Genomic DNA, 15,331 nt, shown 5'->3' with positions numbered 1-15,331 from the left:
TCATTAGAATTATTTTGCTAAGCATTTTGTACTCCTGGTGGAAGATTCCTCTGCAGCAATCGCAAGGTTTCTGACTTTGAACCTTTGCACGACAACAACTTGGTCAAAAAATCATCTTTTCATCTGACGTGATGTTGGCTTACTAAGTCAGCGGAGTCCAGCTGAGACACCATCTAGATAAGAGAATGGTGTTTTTCACTGTGTCTTTAATTTACAACCATGTTTTTTTCTGAAGCAGTACTGCAAGGTAATAAGGCCTCATAAGCAATCCACTGAGAAATGCTTCAGTCTGATCGTATATCCATTTGTTCAATAACAAAGGAGGCAGCTTACTCAGAGTCTGAATCTGAACTATCACCCGGATAAGCTCAGAACTAGGCTGACCCTATTATGAAAGGATTTACAGGATGAAGTGATGGTAGCTCAGTTCACGCATTTTAATTCAAGGGATACTCATGGAATGTTAAGTCGCCCTTAGTATAATCACCCAGCCTCTGTAAGTTCGGTAATAAATGACACTACAATTCGTTTGAGAGTTTCCAGTAGTTGTATCTGTTTCAAAAGATTAAATACATGGCTGCCATTACAAATTGAAAGAATATTCAGTAGGCCAAGCTTAAATTATGGAAAAATTATTGAAATGTTTTCCCCAACTTAAAAACAAAGTATTTTTGTTTTAAAAGTATTTTAAAGTACTTTCAATTTTTAATTTTAAAACATTGAAAAATTTTACTCTTGAAATTTTTCAGGACACACAAAGAAACAGTAAAAGTGCAATATTCAGAATGACTGAAATATAACTTCACTCCATCATGAACAAATTTTATCCTGATGAGGTTATATTGTACTTTGAACTATTCTGTCATACATTTCTATTTTTCTTTCATTTTAAAAAAGGCATGTGTTAGTTATTTCACTGGACTCTGGGGAGATGAAGTGAACAAAGCAGATATGTGCCTGACCCCAAGAAGCTTATATTCTAGCTTGTCAATACAATCGACTGATAAGAGAATTTCAGTAATTTGGAAAAAATTAAATCATATGGAAGGTAACCTTTTAACAGCTTAAATGGCAGTAAAACTTTGAGTGTCCCATGGTCCAGTTCCTAGTATCTTACAAACAGAAAACAATTATGTAGCTAATACCAAGAGGCCATAAAACATCCCAGATTTTATGAGTAATTTTTTCCTTCCTGAAAATAGGTAGATAACTTTATGTCACAATTTGATTTTCCTTCAGTTTTTTTTCTCAATTAGCAGTGTTTTGTCACTACCATCCAACAAGCAATGGGAGACAAAATATGGAGCAGAACATTGTGATAGAAAAGGCAATAAATTAACTATGAAAAAAAAGGATAGAAAAATTGAAAGGCTGAATATGGGCTCCACGGAATATCATAACGTATAAGAATCATCTTTTAGTGTCATTTTATAAAATTAGGGCTTATCCAGAAGGGTACAGAAGATTTCATTGGTTGTTTACCACAGTCCATTTATATGTCGCTGGGCCATAATATAAATGGACTTGTAACTTTTATTTGCTCTATCTGAAGTGCCTTAAATGCTTTTGCTTGGCCAAATTTGGAGAACAAACAGCAAGATGGATAAGGTTTCTTTGTTCCAACAATGATTAAACAAATTTAACCAAGACTCAAAAAATGTCTAAATATTCCTTTAATTGAAAATTTCCCTTGCCTTCTAACTTATTTGGCATTGTTGAGAAAAATAAAAATCCCTATCTAGTTAAGAAAATGGAAAACTTAGCTTCTAAAATATTACTGGAAGAAATGCCTTTTGAAAAATTAAGTTCCTTGCGCAACCCAATTTTGTATTGTTTTGGGTTTTTGCCTGTTCTGCAATAACATTTATTCATTTTATATGGGTTATTTTACAGTTTTCCTTTTTAATTTTCCTTTTTTTTTAAAGATTTTATCTTTTTTCCTTTTTCTCCCCAAAGCCCCCCCAGTACATAGTTGTGTATTCTTCGTTGTGGGTCCTTCTAGTTGCGGCATGTGGGACGCTGCCTCAGTGTGGTTTGATGAGCGGTGCCATGTCTGTGCCCAGGATTCGAACCAACGAAACACTGGGCCACCTGCAGCAGAGTGCACGAACTTAACCACTCGGCCACGGGGCCAGCCCCTAATTTTATCTTTTACTGAAGTATAATTGACATATATTAGGTTAGTTTCAGGTGTACAACACAGTGATTTGATATCTTTATACATTAAGAAACGATCATCACGTCGTCTAGTTACCATCTCTCACCACACAGCATTATCACAATATAGACTATATTCCCTATGCTGTACATTACACCCCCATGACTTCTTTCTTTTATAACTGAAAGGTTTTACTTCTTGATCCCCTTCATCTATTTTGCCCATCCCCTTAGCTCCCTCCCCTCTGGCAACCACTAGTTTGTTCTCTGTATCTACGAGTCTGTTTCTGTTTTGTTTTATTTTTTAGACTCCCCAAATAAGTGAAATCATATGATATTTTTCTTTCTCTGTCTGACTTATTTCACTTAGCATAATACCCTCTAGGTCTATCCATGTTGTTGCAAATGGCAAGATTTTATTCTTTTTAATGGCTGGGTAGCATTCATTTGTATATATCTACCATATCTTCTTTATCCATTCAACTGTGAATGGACGCTTAGGTTGCTTTCTTATCTTTGCTATTGTATATAACGCTGCAGTGAACATAGGGATGCATATATCTTTGAATAAATGTTTTCATTTTCTTCAGATAAACACCCAGAAAGGAGTAATCAAAACAGTTTGATACTGGCACAGAAATAGACAAATAGATCAATGGAACAGAATAGAGAACCCAGAAATAAACTCACACTTACATGGTCGCTTAATCTATAACAAAGGAGACAAGAATACACAATGGGGAAAAGACAGTCTCTTCAATAAATGGTGTTGGGAAAACTGGATAGCTACATGCTAAAGAATGAAACTGGACAAGGATCTTACACCATATACAAAAATAAACTCAAAATGGATTAAAGATTTAAATGTAAGACCTGAAATCATAAAACTCCCAGAAGAACACAGAGGCAGTAAGCACTTTGATATCAGTCTTAGCAGTATGTTTTAGATATGTCTCCTCAGGCAAGGGCGACAAATGAAAAAATAAACAAACGAGACTATATCAAACTAAAAAGCTTTTGCACAGTGAGGGAAACCATCAACAAAACAAAAACACAACCCACTGAATGGGAGAAGGTATTTACAAATGATATCCAAAGTATATAAAGAACTCATACGACTCAATATAAAAAAAAATCTGATTAAAAAATAGGCAGAGGTCTTGAATAGACATTTTTCCAAAGAAGACATACAGGTGGCCAACAGACACATGAAAATATGTTCAACATCACTAATCATCAGGGAAATGCAAATCAAAACCCAGTGAGGAGTGGCCAACCCAGTGGCTTAGTGGTTAAGTTTGTTCACTCCACTTTGGCAGCCTGGGGTTTGCAGGTTTGGATCCAGGCGTGGCCTTAGCACGATTAGTCAAGCCATGTTGTGGTGGCATCCCACATAAAATACAGGAAGATTGGCACAGATGTTAGCTCAGTGACAATCTTCCTGATACACACACATACAAATACCATAGTGAGGCGCCAGCCCCGTGGCATAGTGGTTAAGTTTGGCACACTCCACTGGTGGTCTGGGTTCACGGGTTTGGATCCTGGGTGTGGAACTACACCACTTGACAGCCATGCTGAGGCGGTGACCCACATATAAAGTGGAGGAGGATTTGCACAGATGTTAGTTCAGGGCTAATCTTCCTCAAGCAAGAAAAAAAAAAGAGGAAGATTAGCAACAGATGTTAGCTCAGGATCAGTATTCCTCAGGAGAAAAAAAAACTCACAGGGAGGTATCACCTCACACCTGTTAGACTGGCTATTATCAAAAACACAAGAAACAACAAGTGTTAGCAAGGATGTGGAGAAAAGGGAACCCTCAAGCAATGTTGGTGGGAATGTAAATTAGTGCAGCCACTAAGGGAAACAGTATGGAGGTTCCTCAAAAAATTAAAAAGAGAACTGCCACATGATACAACTATTCCACTGGCACAATTCTATTAAGCTCAGAGGATTGGAGCTGTAGCTTTCCACCTTGGCTTCATATTAGAATGCAAGCATCCAAAAAATAAAAGTGATGCTGACACCCCAGCCGAGAACAACTAATTCAGAACCTCTTAGTGGGGCCCAAGTGTATTTTAAATGTTTCTCAGGTCATTCTAATGTACTTCAAGTGTTGATAACCACCTGCTCGAGAAGTAATGCTGAAGGGAAAGCAAGTGAAACCTGAGTGCATTAGATCATTGGTATCTAAGAGAAATACAATCTGAGTAATTTAAAACTTTCTAACTGCTACATTATAAAAAGCAATAGGTGAAATTGACTTCAACAATACCTTTTATTTAACCCAATATAATCAAGATATTCTTCAGCAGGCAAGGAAAAAAGTTATTAATGAGATAGTTTACATTCTTTTTGGGTACTTAATCTTCAAAATCTGGTATTTTATACATATAGTATATCCCAATTCAGAATGGCTATATATTAAATGTTCAAGAGCTACATGTGCCTAGTGGCTACCATATTGAAGAGTGCAATGTATGACTTATAAAACCTTTAACTTCATTGCAAAATATTTACTTTTGAATATATCATAAAATATTTTGTGCATTAACAAATAATATAATACTTAGGTGTATTTTTAAAGAATTATATTCTTTAGATAAGTTAGGGATGTAGATTCCCTCCCTTCTTTCTTTTCCCTCTCCCTCCCTCCTTCCCTTCTTTCCTTTCTTCCTTCCTTCCTTTCTTTCTAAATGTCTATTTCTCTTACAAACGGGTACGCACTCTAAATATCTTTCCAAATATTTATGAGGTATAAGACTGCCTGGGTTTGTATAACGGCCTGACCACATTCTATCTCAGTGACTATAGGAAACCTCTCCATACCCCAGTTTTTTTAATCTGTAAAATGAGATTAATAATAGCATATATCTCATAGGGATATTATGAGGGTTAAATGAATTTATACAGGTTAACTGTTCAATCAGTATTAGGCATTATTATAATTTTAATAGCCTCATCATTTTATTAGTATTGTTTTATTTATTATTTTAATGCTTCTGTGACATTCCACACTACAAACGTAGCAAAACTTATTTTACTGGTTTCCCGCTAATGACATTTGGGTTGTTTCTAATCTTCGGCATTAAAGAATGCTACAGTGTCTATCATTGTCCATGTATCATTTCGCACATGAACCTGTATATGTAGAGGATAAATAAATGTCTAAAAGTGGAGTTTCTAGGGCAAATTTTATACGTTTTTTACATTTTAACGAATGTTGTCAAGTTGCTCTTCACAGAGGCTCTACCAATTTACCCCCAATAACAATATATGACAACGTCCATTTCTCTTTTCATAGAATGTCAACAATTTAGAGTGTTTTTTAAAATGACATCTGAAATGCAACCTGATTTCAGAAACATTTCTGTGTTTGATTGAAGATAGTATATCGAACTGACTTTGAATGAAAGAAAATCATCGACTACTTTATTTTAGAGTTTTAAAATGGAGATCTTGGTACTTTTAGAGAATTAAGAAGAAATACAATATAGGATAAAAATAAGAAGAGACATCACCACTTAATTTCTCCAATGTTTTCTCTATCTGAATGGAGAGTACTAATATTTCAATGTCTCACAATAATTAACAAGTTAATTTCACTAATTTATCATTTTAAAAAGTTTAATTATTTCTATAGACCATTTTGGATCACTTTACATTCAATTAGGAAATTAAAGTAGCGGACCTATAGTTCTATAATTTAATTTATACATTATGGTTTTATACCTAGCTCATATTATTAAAATAACTTGTCTCAAAATTGGGCTTTTTGATTACTGATCTGTGAATTCCTACAGACTATGATTATAAAGGGCTAATGATGAAGCTCCTGGGGGGCCCCTTTGTCCTAATGCTGGTGAGGCCTGTTACCCCTGGGTCAGGGCATGAGTTGTGCCAAAGGAGTGTGCTGTCCAGGGCTTCCTTCTCATTAGCAAGAACAAGAAAAAATAGGATGTCCCAGAAATTTTCTGGCAAGGCCATAGTGTGCACTCACAGTTAAGCAAATTGAATAAAGCTGACAATATAGTAGCTAGAAAGGCAAATTTTTAAAAAGATGATGATCTCGATAGATTGGGGATGACTTTTTTTTCTTTCTTTCTTTTTCCAGTTGTGGCCACTGAGGCTTTCAACACCTGCTTCCTCTCCTGGCTTTGTTACTCTCAATAAAGAAAGAGATTCCTGTTGAGGAGTGAGAGGTTAAGTGCCCAGAAATATTGCACCAAAGCATGATATTGTAAAGGAAGAAGATCAACCACAAAATAGCTTCCCTGAGGAGCTGGTGTTCAGGGAAGAGTTCATCTTGGAATTTTTCCAAATACCATCTTTAAAGGAAAAGTGAAGAGGCAAAAATACAGCACTGAGAATGAAAGCCTTCTTTGGGAGTCCTCCTTCCTTTATGATCTATATTAGCCTTAGCATCTTCTGAGCTCTTCCTGAATAGGATGGACGGTTGGATGGATGGATGGATGGACCTAAAACAATACATATAAATATGGAATAGGTATGAGCTGATGAGAAAGGAAGAGAGGGCCTAAAAACAAAAGAAAATAAGAGAAACTGTTGAGGAAACAACACCTGAAGGGAAGGATGAGGCAACCACATGACTCACTGAAAAATAAAGCACATTGTTGGTAAAATAAGTCTAGACTCTCTAATAATGGATAATGACAAAACTAACCATGTCATATGCCTCCTAGGGATAATGTGTGTGTTCATCTCCAGAATGCTATCACCAAGCTATGTTCTCTTTCTTAATATCCTCATAAATTTAGTTGAAATAAAAAGGGGGAAATTGTTAACAGACAACCCATCTACTTGTAAAAGATATATATATATAACAGAGAATGTTTATCATGACAAACGCCACTCAAAGGAAATTAAATATATTAGGCTGGATATTTTTATATTGTACATTTTAGTCTTAATTGTATCCATACTCTCTAATTCTGTATTCATTTCTGTAAGGAGTAACAAATGGGAAAATATAATATTCTTGCTATTATGTTATACAAAATATTAGTTATATATTATTTGCTTTGTCATATTATCTGTGCAGTATGTAAGCTTTATTGCCTCTTTTAACAAAAAGAAAAATCATGATTCTTTAACTTGTCTTTTACTTAAGTTTTATTATATCTGAACACCACACCTAAAATGATTTCCCTTTAAGTAAGGTTGTAGCTAAGCTCAAAAACTCTATATGAGAAAATTAACCTGATACAAAGGTTTTACGTGTGTTTACCTTTGTAAAATTAAATACCCAGATGAGGAAACAAGGAGAAAAAAGGAAATGGGTTTTACAGTTGCTATAAATCAAAAGCATACTCAACTCTGAAAAAGACAAATCCCAAAACTGTACTACTTTAGAGAATTTTCCTGTAAGCAAATAGTTGATCCATGAATTGATACTGCATTTCCACCCTGCGCTATAAAATACTGACTCTCATAACTGACATCATAAAGTGTCCTTTGTATCTAACTGGTCCTTTATCACAATCAGACATCTCTATTCTGTGTCTCATGATCACCAACAGAAAAGACAATGAAGCTAAAGAGGTCATCCAAACAAGGTGAAAAAAAAAAAGTGAAAGGTGTTTGTGTGCATTAAAATTTAGGAAAGCCAAAGCACCACCTTAGAACAGAGAGAAGTGTAGAGGATTCTGGACACTGATAGCAAAGCGCTTGTCCTCCTACTAGATAAAATAATATTGAGATAGTTATTTTTTATTTAAAGTGATTATAATCATTGGTTCAAATCAAGAAACTTAACCACCCTGGCAATGCTTTTAATAAAGTAAAGAAAAAACAAATATCAAAAATCACAGCGTGAGAAAGGACAACTCAAAACATTCATTCGAGCGTTTGCAGCTCTGAATTCTCAGCAGTAAGTACTGATTTCAAAGGTAGTGTCCCAGAGCGTGGAGCAGGCATGATGCTGGTGCCATCTGACATCTCCTTTTTTAGAGCCTTCTGCTGCTGGTATCACTTTTGTCTTGCATACCCCGCACTCAATTTCCTCATTTATAAAGAGAGGATATTAGATGGGGTGGTTTCTAGAAGCATGTTCTCAACTCTACACAACAACCTTTTGGGGTAATGATAGTGTAGGAGGAGATGTAAGCAGAGGAAAACACACCTTTGTTGACCATTTACGTACGTTAGCTTATTTCATCGCCCAAACCACACTTACACAATACAATCCTTCTCCTTTTGCCAGGTCAAGAGCTAATGCTGAGAAGCCGTGTAGCTTTCCTCACACACCTAAAGGGAACAGAGAGTTGGAAGTCAAATCAGAGATCTAAGGCCCTAAGCCTTAGCCCTTTCCGCGCCAGCATGCTGCTTAACATTTTATTTGACTTGGCCCAAAATCATCTGTGAAGATCCAATTTGAACATCTTTAGATTAACAGAAACTCCTTTTCAAAATTCTCATGTTCTCCTTCTGCTGCCATTGAGCCCTCCACCTGATCTTCTGCTTTTCTGAGACCGGTGTTTATGTAAACTATTGACTGCATATGTTTCCTCAAAGACAAATTTCTCTGTGAGAAGAGCTGAAAACACTACTTTAAGAAAGCTACAGCTTCCTTAAAGCAGGTGAATAAGTGTTTACACCTGCTCTTTCTATTCACTATTAGATAAAAATGGTACTCTGAGATTCCTGCAAATTAGAGGGAATTTTTGCAAGCCTGTATGATCCAGGCTAAGCCAGCTTATGAGTAGGAAGGGGAAAAGCTATTCCAAGAAGCACCTCTTCCAGCTGTAGTTCTGCCCCCTGACCGGGTACCGTGATGGAGCTGAGCATGAGGCTGCCACCAGCCCTCCTGACGAAGTTCTGTAAGGGAATTCATATGGACTGGAAAGATAAAACCCAGTCAGCCCTCAGGCACCATGCTAGACACTAGTGTGAACTAAAACGACTAGAACCTAGCCTTGAGGAGCTTAGAGTTCAACGCTTGATTGTCCAGTAGAGTCTCCACTAGCCTCAAGTGGCTAGTTAAATACAATTTGGTTAAAAATTTAAACAGAATTTTAAAATAAGTTCCTCAGTTGCACTAGCCATATTTCAAGGTCTCAATAGCCATCCTATTGGACAGTCCTGATTTTAAACCATTTCTAATCAATACAGAAAGTTGTGTTAAGCAGTGCTGGTGTAGACTGAAATCGACATCTAGAAGCATGGAATGAAATCAAGGTCCAGTTGTCAGAATACTGACTCCAAGCAGCATAGGAGAGGAGTCAAAGAAACGGCAGGTTTTCAGGTTTGGCAAGAGACTTGGAAACTGATGTAAATTGACAGATATGCGCATACATACTGAAGTTTGAGTGGTACCTGTGTCTATTTCTAAAATTCCATTTAATTCCACTAGTCCATCTCTTTATTATGTGCCAGTACCACACCGCTTCAATTATATATGACTTACAGTAGATTTCATCTGTTATAGTTTTTCTTTTTGTTTTTGAGCTTATTTCCTTTTTTTAAATCGAGATACAATTGACATATAACATCATATTAGTTTTAGGTGTACAACATGATTTGATATATGTATATATTGCAAAACAAATGACCACAATAAGTTTAATCAACATCCAACACTATACAGTTACAACTATTTTCTCTTGTGATAAGAACTTTTAATATCTACTCTCTTAACAACTTTCAGATATACACTACAATATTATTAACTGTAGCCACCGTGCTGTACATTGTATCCTCAGGACTTATTTATCTTATAACTGGAAGTTTGTACCTTTTGAGCACCTTCCCCCATTTCACTCAACTCCCAACCTCAGCCTCTGGTAACCACCAATCTGTTCTCTGTATCTATGAGTTCAGGTTTTTTTCAGATTTCACATATAAGTGAGATCACACAGTATTTATCTCTCTCTGTCTGACTTATCTCACTAGCATAATGTTCTCAAGGTCCAGCCATGTTATTGCAGATGGCAGGATTTCCTTCTTCTTTATGGCTGAATAATAGTCCATTGCATATAAATAGTTCACATACTTATACACACATACACACATTGTGTGTATATATATTTATATACGTAAATTTTGTATCTACATATATATGTATACATTGTGTATATACATATATATTTATACACATAAAAAATATATATTTTATCCATTTATCTGTTGATGGACACAGTTGCTTCTATGTCTTGGTTAAATACCCAGAAGTGGAATTGCTGGGTCATATGGTAGTTCTGTTTTTAATTTTTTGAGGAACCTCCATACTGTTTTTCACAGTGGTTGTACAATTTACATTCCCATCAATAGGGCCCAAGGGTTCCCCTTTCTCCACATCCTTGCCAACACTAGTTATTTCTTGTCTTTTTGAGGATAGCCATCTTAACAAATGTGAGCTGATACCTCACTGTGGTTTTGATTTGCATTTTCCTGTTGATTAGTGATGTTGAACATCTTTTCATGTACCTGTTGGCCATCTGCATGTCTTCTTTGGGAAAATGTCTATTCAGATCTTCTGCCCACTTTTTAATTGGATTGTTTGCTTTTTTTTATTATTATTATTGAGTTGTATGAGTTCTTCATATATTTTGGATATATCCCCTTATCAGATATACAATTTGCAAATATTTTCTCCCATTCGGCTGGTTGCCTTTTCATTTGGTTGATGGTTTCCTTTGCTGTGCAGAAGCTTTTTAGTTTCATGTAGTTCCACTTGTTGATTTTTAGTTTTGTTGCCTTTACTTTTGGTATCAAATCCAAAATATCATTGCCAAGATCAATGCCAAGGACTTACTACCTATGTTTTCTTCTAGGAGTTTTATGATTTCAGGTCTTACGTTCAAGTCTTTAATCAAATTTGAGTTGATTTTTTTGTTTGGTGTCAGATAGTGGTCCAGTTTCATTCTTTTGCATGCGGTTGTCCATATAGCTTTTCTTTTTAGTGTTTTCTTGGCTATTCTTGTACATTTATTTTTCTGTATGAAATTTAATATCAACTTATCTAGCTTCATAAAAATATTTGTGGATTTTTTATTGCACCTCTCATAATTTACATATTTTTAAAAATATTTTTCCATATTTTAACCTAAATTCTTTCTCAGAGTATCTTCAGTTATAACATGAATTGTGTGTTCTTTACGTAGTACGATTTTTGTAATAAATAATAAATCATTAAAACCTGCTCTCATGTCATTATGAAATAGTTATTTCAACCTCAAATTATGTAAATAACATGTACTGAGCCTATTGTGTTAAGAACATTGCACACATTCTTACCTGACAAGATCCTCACAATAAAGTACAAATTAATATCTAGTTTATAGATGAGAAATCCGAGGCATATAAAGATTATGCAACTTTTTCAGGATATTTAAGCTGGGTGTGTCTAAAATCAAAGTTCACGTATATTAAGAACGTGAAATATTGCCTCTTGTAAAAAGTAACACTTGGCGCTGGCCCGGCAGCATGGCGGTTGGATTCACGCGCCCTGTTTCGGCAGCCCGAGGTTCGTGGTTTGGATCCTGGGCATGGATGTCAAGCAAAAAGAGGAAGATTGGCACAGATGTTAGCTCAGGGCCAATCTTCCTCACCAACAACAAAAAAAAGTAACATTTGTCAGAGTCCAAATCATACCTAATTCCAAAAAGTTCATGCACTTGGTTTCACTGTGTTACACAAGCTGAAGAGAGACACAGGGATGATTTTCCTGAAAGTGATTTTAAAAGGTCAATAACCACTGTAATGAATATTATGGTCTAAAATAAAATAATATCACACAGAACTGAAGAAAGTTGGGCTCAAGCCTGGTCATTATCACTCTTAGCCAGGCACATTTTCTTGGGATGGTCAGTCCCTCTGTAACACCTTCTACTATGCAACAGGATAACATATCTACTCCACCTTTCAGAGTTATTGGGACGATAAAATGAGTGAACATGCATAATAATACATGGAGATAATAGAAATATTTAGGCCAATCAAGTCTAGAAGCCATTTCAAAAGCTGACCTGGCAAATTAACATAATAGCTTCAGATTAAAAGACAATTTAATCACAGGTCACCTCTTCTCTCCAGATCACTCTGCCTCACTTAGTACTTTTTGTTCTTTTCATACTAAGTCAAAAGGGTGCCTAGATAGTCATTTAATCTGTTTCTAAGCAACCACATTTCTTTAATTTAGAAATAGCAATACTAATATGTGCTGCCATGTAGATAATATTCATCAGAAGGTCTAACAATTTCTATTTTTTTTATGTAGAAAAGTCTACTAAGAGTATTTGGAAGGACAAATTCTTACAAAATATATGTAGCTTTCATTTTCAGTACTTCCTATTTTCATTTAGCTTTTTCTCACGGGACTTACATACTTCTGCTTCTAATATGAACGTTTGAAACACTAAGTACACTTTCGAGAGGGTCATTTCTTATTTTGCCCAAACTGCCTTATACAGCTCTAGTTTCATTTCTGAGTTAGTATTATCAGTTTTGAGGGGAAAGGTATAGTGAGTGGCTGGTGGGAAGATATTTACTTTGTTCCATAAAATAGTGTCTTCCTGATGCACAATGTATTTTATTTGACGATTTTTTAAATGATTCATTTCTCTAGAAATACAGTGTTAAAAATTCATGAGGCATTGACTTGCTTTGGTTCACTTTTGGGCACTTCTGTCTCCCTGCCTCTGTCATGACACCACCATTTTCCTGGTCATCTTAACTCATTTAACTCAGCTCTTCTTCTCACCATGTCCTCTCTGTTCCCACGGCCTGTATGAGAGAGCCACGTCCATTCTACAGAAGACAAAGATAAGGCATATAGAGATATGCAACCTCTAAAGCTCAAGGGACTTAAGTTAGGTCTGTCTAAAGTCAAAGGCCTTGCATAAGGGAGAACCACACACAAGTCACTTCCATCCTTGTCGAGGCCATTCCAGTTTAGGACTTTATTATTTGGAAATGAAGCTAGACTAGCCTCAGTGTAGCTCCTTTCTAAGTCGCTGCACATCTTTTCATAGCCCTGTACACAAATTCCCCTAGGCCACTATCCCTGCCTGGAATTTTTTTCTCTGTTCTGACTATTTATATCAGGGATTCTCACATTGACTGAATATTAAAACCACCTTTGTAGCTTTTAAACCATATAAATGATTAGGTTTCACCTCAGACCAATTAAATAAGGTTTTCTTGGCGGGGGGACCTCAGCATTCACTACTTTAATGTGCAACAAGGATTGAGAATGACAAGCTTAAATCTACACATTCTTTAAATATCAGCCTGAGCCCCACCTTCTGAATCGTATCAACACATTCAGCTCTTGTCATCCCCTGAATTCCTACTTTATAGTTCTTTATATTTCTATTACCATTTATAATAATTCCAAATTTTTTCATTCATTCCATTAGTGAGTCGTGAGTACTTACTGAATGCCTATTACCTGCAAAACCTCATCTTACATCTGTCAAAAATGTGATCCTCTCTTTAACTAATTGAAACAACCTCGAAGACATGAGTTCTGTCATATATTTTTTCTCTAACCAAAACAGATCTAATGCGGCTATAAGCTGATACTAGATCTCAAATACTTTTTGGTGAATAGTTCTAGTTTTATATTTTATTATTTTACCTGCCCAGTTTTTCAGCAAATATTTATTTGAACTGTTAATTATCTGGAAGATACTTTGATAGGGTTTTTTGTTTTAGTTTTAAAGAATAATCTTTACCTTGACTGACTACAAACATACTTATTTACTTCTTTTATGGTTTTCTGTTTTAATGTTTTGAAGTGCTTTTTACTCCTTTCCATATTGAACATGCATCCTAATAACTTAAATTTATTAAATACTTCTTATGTATCAGACATTCTTCTGAGTTCTTTGCACCTATTCATTCATTCAGTAGCCCAGCCTTGTGAGATTGTAACTTCACAGGGAGTACCCTCTGAGAGGAGAAATGACGTTGCCCAGGTTACCTGGACAGTAAGAGGCAGAGCTGGGACCTCAGCCCAGACAGCCTGGCATCACAGTCCACCACTTTGCCTTTGGCCCCACTACTGCTTAAGAAGACAGCTTTCCAGTGGAGAGAGATTTCTCCAATTCGGGGAACACAGCCATGGTTTCCTTAGATCTATTGGGTTACGTGTGGTTGCTGACTTATTGGAACAATTCTAAAGTAATTGTAAAGCTAAAAGTGGTTCTCACTCAAGTGTAGCTCATACCACTAAAATATTTTGCAGAATAAGTTCTAAGAAATCTCAATAGCCAATAGGAATAGCCTAATTGTTTTAAAGTTTTGTGACTTTAGATTATTAAAGAATATCCTACAACTGCCCCTAGATAAGGTTTGCATTCTTAAGTGGCTGGGAACAAACTTCTCCCTTCTAACTACACATTTCATGATTTTTTAGAAGAGGAAAAAAGCAAAGGTTTCAGTTACTAAGTAAACAGTCTATAAATGTACATCCTGTCAAAAGAAGCAGAAAATAAGAAACCAGAGTATTCTTAAGATTGAAGAAAGGCAGAAGATTCAAGCCTTTTTATAAATACCTCTATTCTTCTGGAGATTTTTCTTTCACTTCCCTTATATCATTTTTCTCCCTCCCATTTTTCCCTATTTTCCATAATTCATTACCTTTTCTATTTTTTTTTCTTCTATGACTTATTTCTGAATCTCTTTTGCAGCTGTGGACAAAATTCTCTTAAACATGAATCTTAAGTAAATACATTACAGAAAATTTTCAAAATAACAAACTTTTTCTTGCCCCATTAATCTGCCTTCTTTATCCATTCCATTCTGCCCCTCTCCTTGCTTTGCTTTGTGGTAAAGTCTCCATATTTCACTAACTACATATGTGAAATCACAAAGTATTTCCTTACAAGGGAAAACCAACTCTGTCTTAGGAACACCTAACTTGTTAGGAGTTAGGAATTAAGTGCTTCTTCTTCAGTGAGATGTTAATGCTGTTCAAAGCCCATCATTTACTTAATAAATTGATTATCAAGCTTCTTACCAGGCACATATTAAGAGGTAATTCTTAAAGTCTGATATTTAGACAAAATTGAGAATTAAATCAACAGTGAAAGGGAAGAGATAAGTGATATGAAAACTCTCAGACATGTCTACAAAACTATGCACCAAATGGGCATGAACATTTTGACTGAATTGTCTGTAAGGGACTAGGTGTGCCTCCTGCATCTAACTA

The 15,331-nt window shown here is 35.7% G+C and overlaps 1 long non-coding RNA gene across 2 annotated transcripts in view; it reads right to left on the bottom strand.

Moving 5' to 3' along the window:
* Nucleotides 1-15,331, bottom strand: part of LOC111768760 (uncharacterized) — a 210,091-nt gene that overhangs the window by 22,528 nt on the left and 172,232 nt on the right. Inside the window, exons 9-10 of one of the 2 annotated variants that reach the window (XR_002801251.2) lie at nucleotides 8,354-8,424; nucleotides 5,767-6,635 (exon numbers count right to left, since the gene is read on the bottom strand). This is a non-coding gene — a long non-coding RNA (uncharacterized lncRNA). Of the gene's footprint in view, nucleotides 1-5,766; nucleotides 6,636-8,353; nucleotides 8,425-15,331 lie in introns of those variants that run through there. The other variant, XR_011428548.1, reaches the window with a different exon arrangement.

This window comes from Equus caballus, chromosome 18 (genome assembly GCF_041296265.1).
Source record: "Equus caballus isolate H_3958 breed thoroughbred chromosome 18, TB-T2T, whole genome shotgun sequence".
NCBI lineage: Eukaryota > Metazoa > Chordata > Mammalia > Perissodactyla > Equidae > Equus > Equus caballus.
Note: the sequence above shows the minus strand (reverse complement) of the source record. Positions and strands in the feature narration are given on the sequence as shown.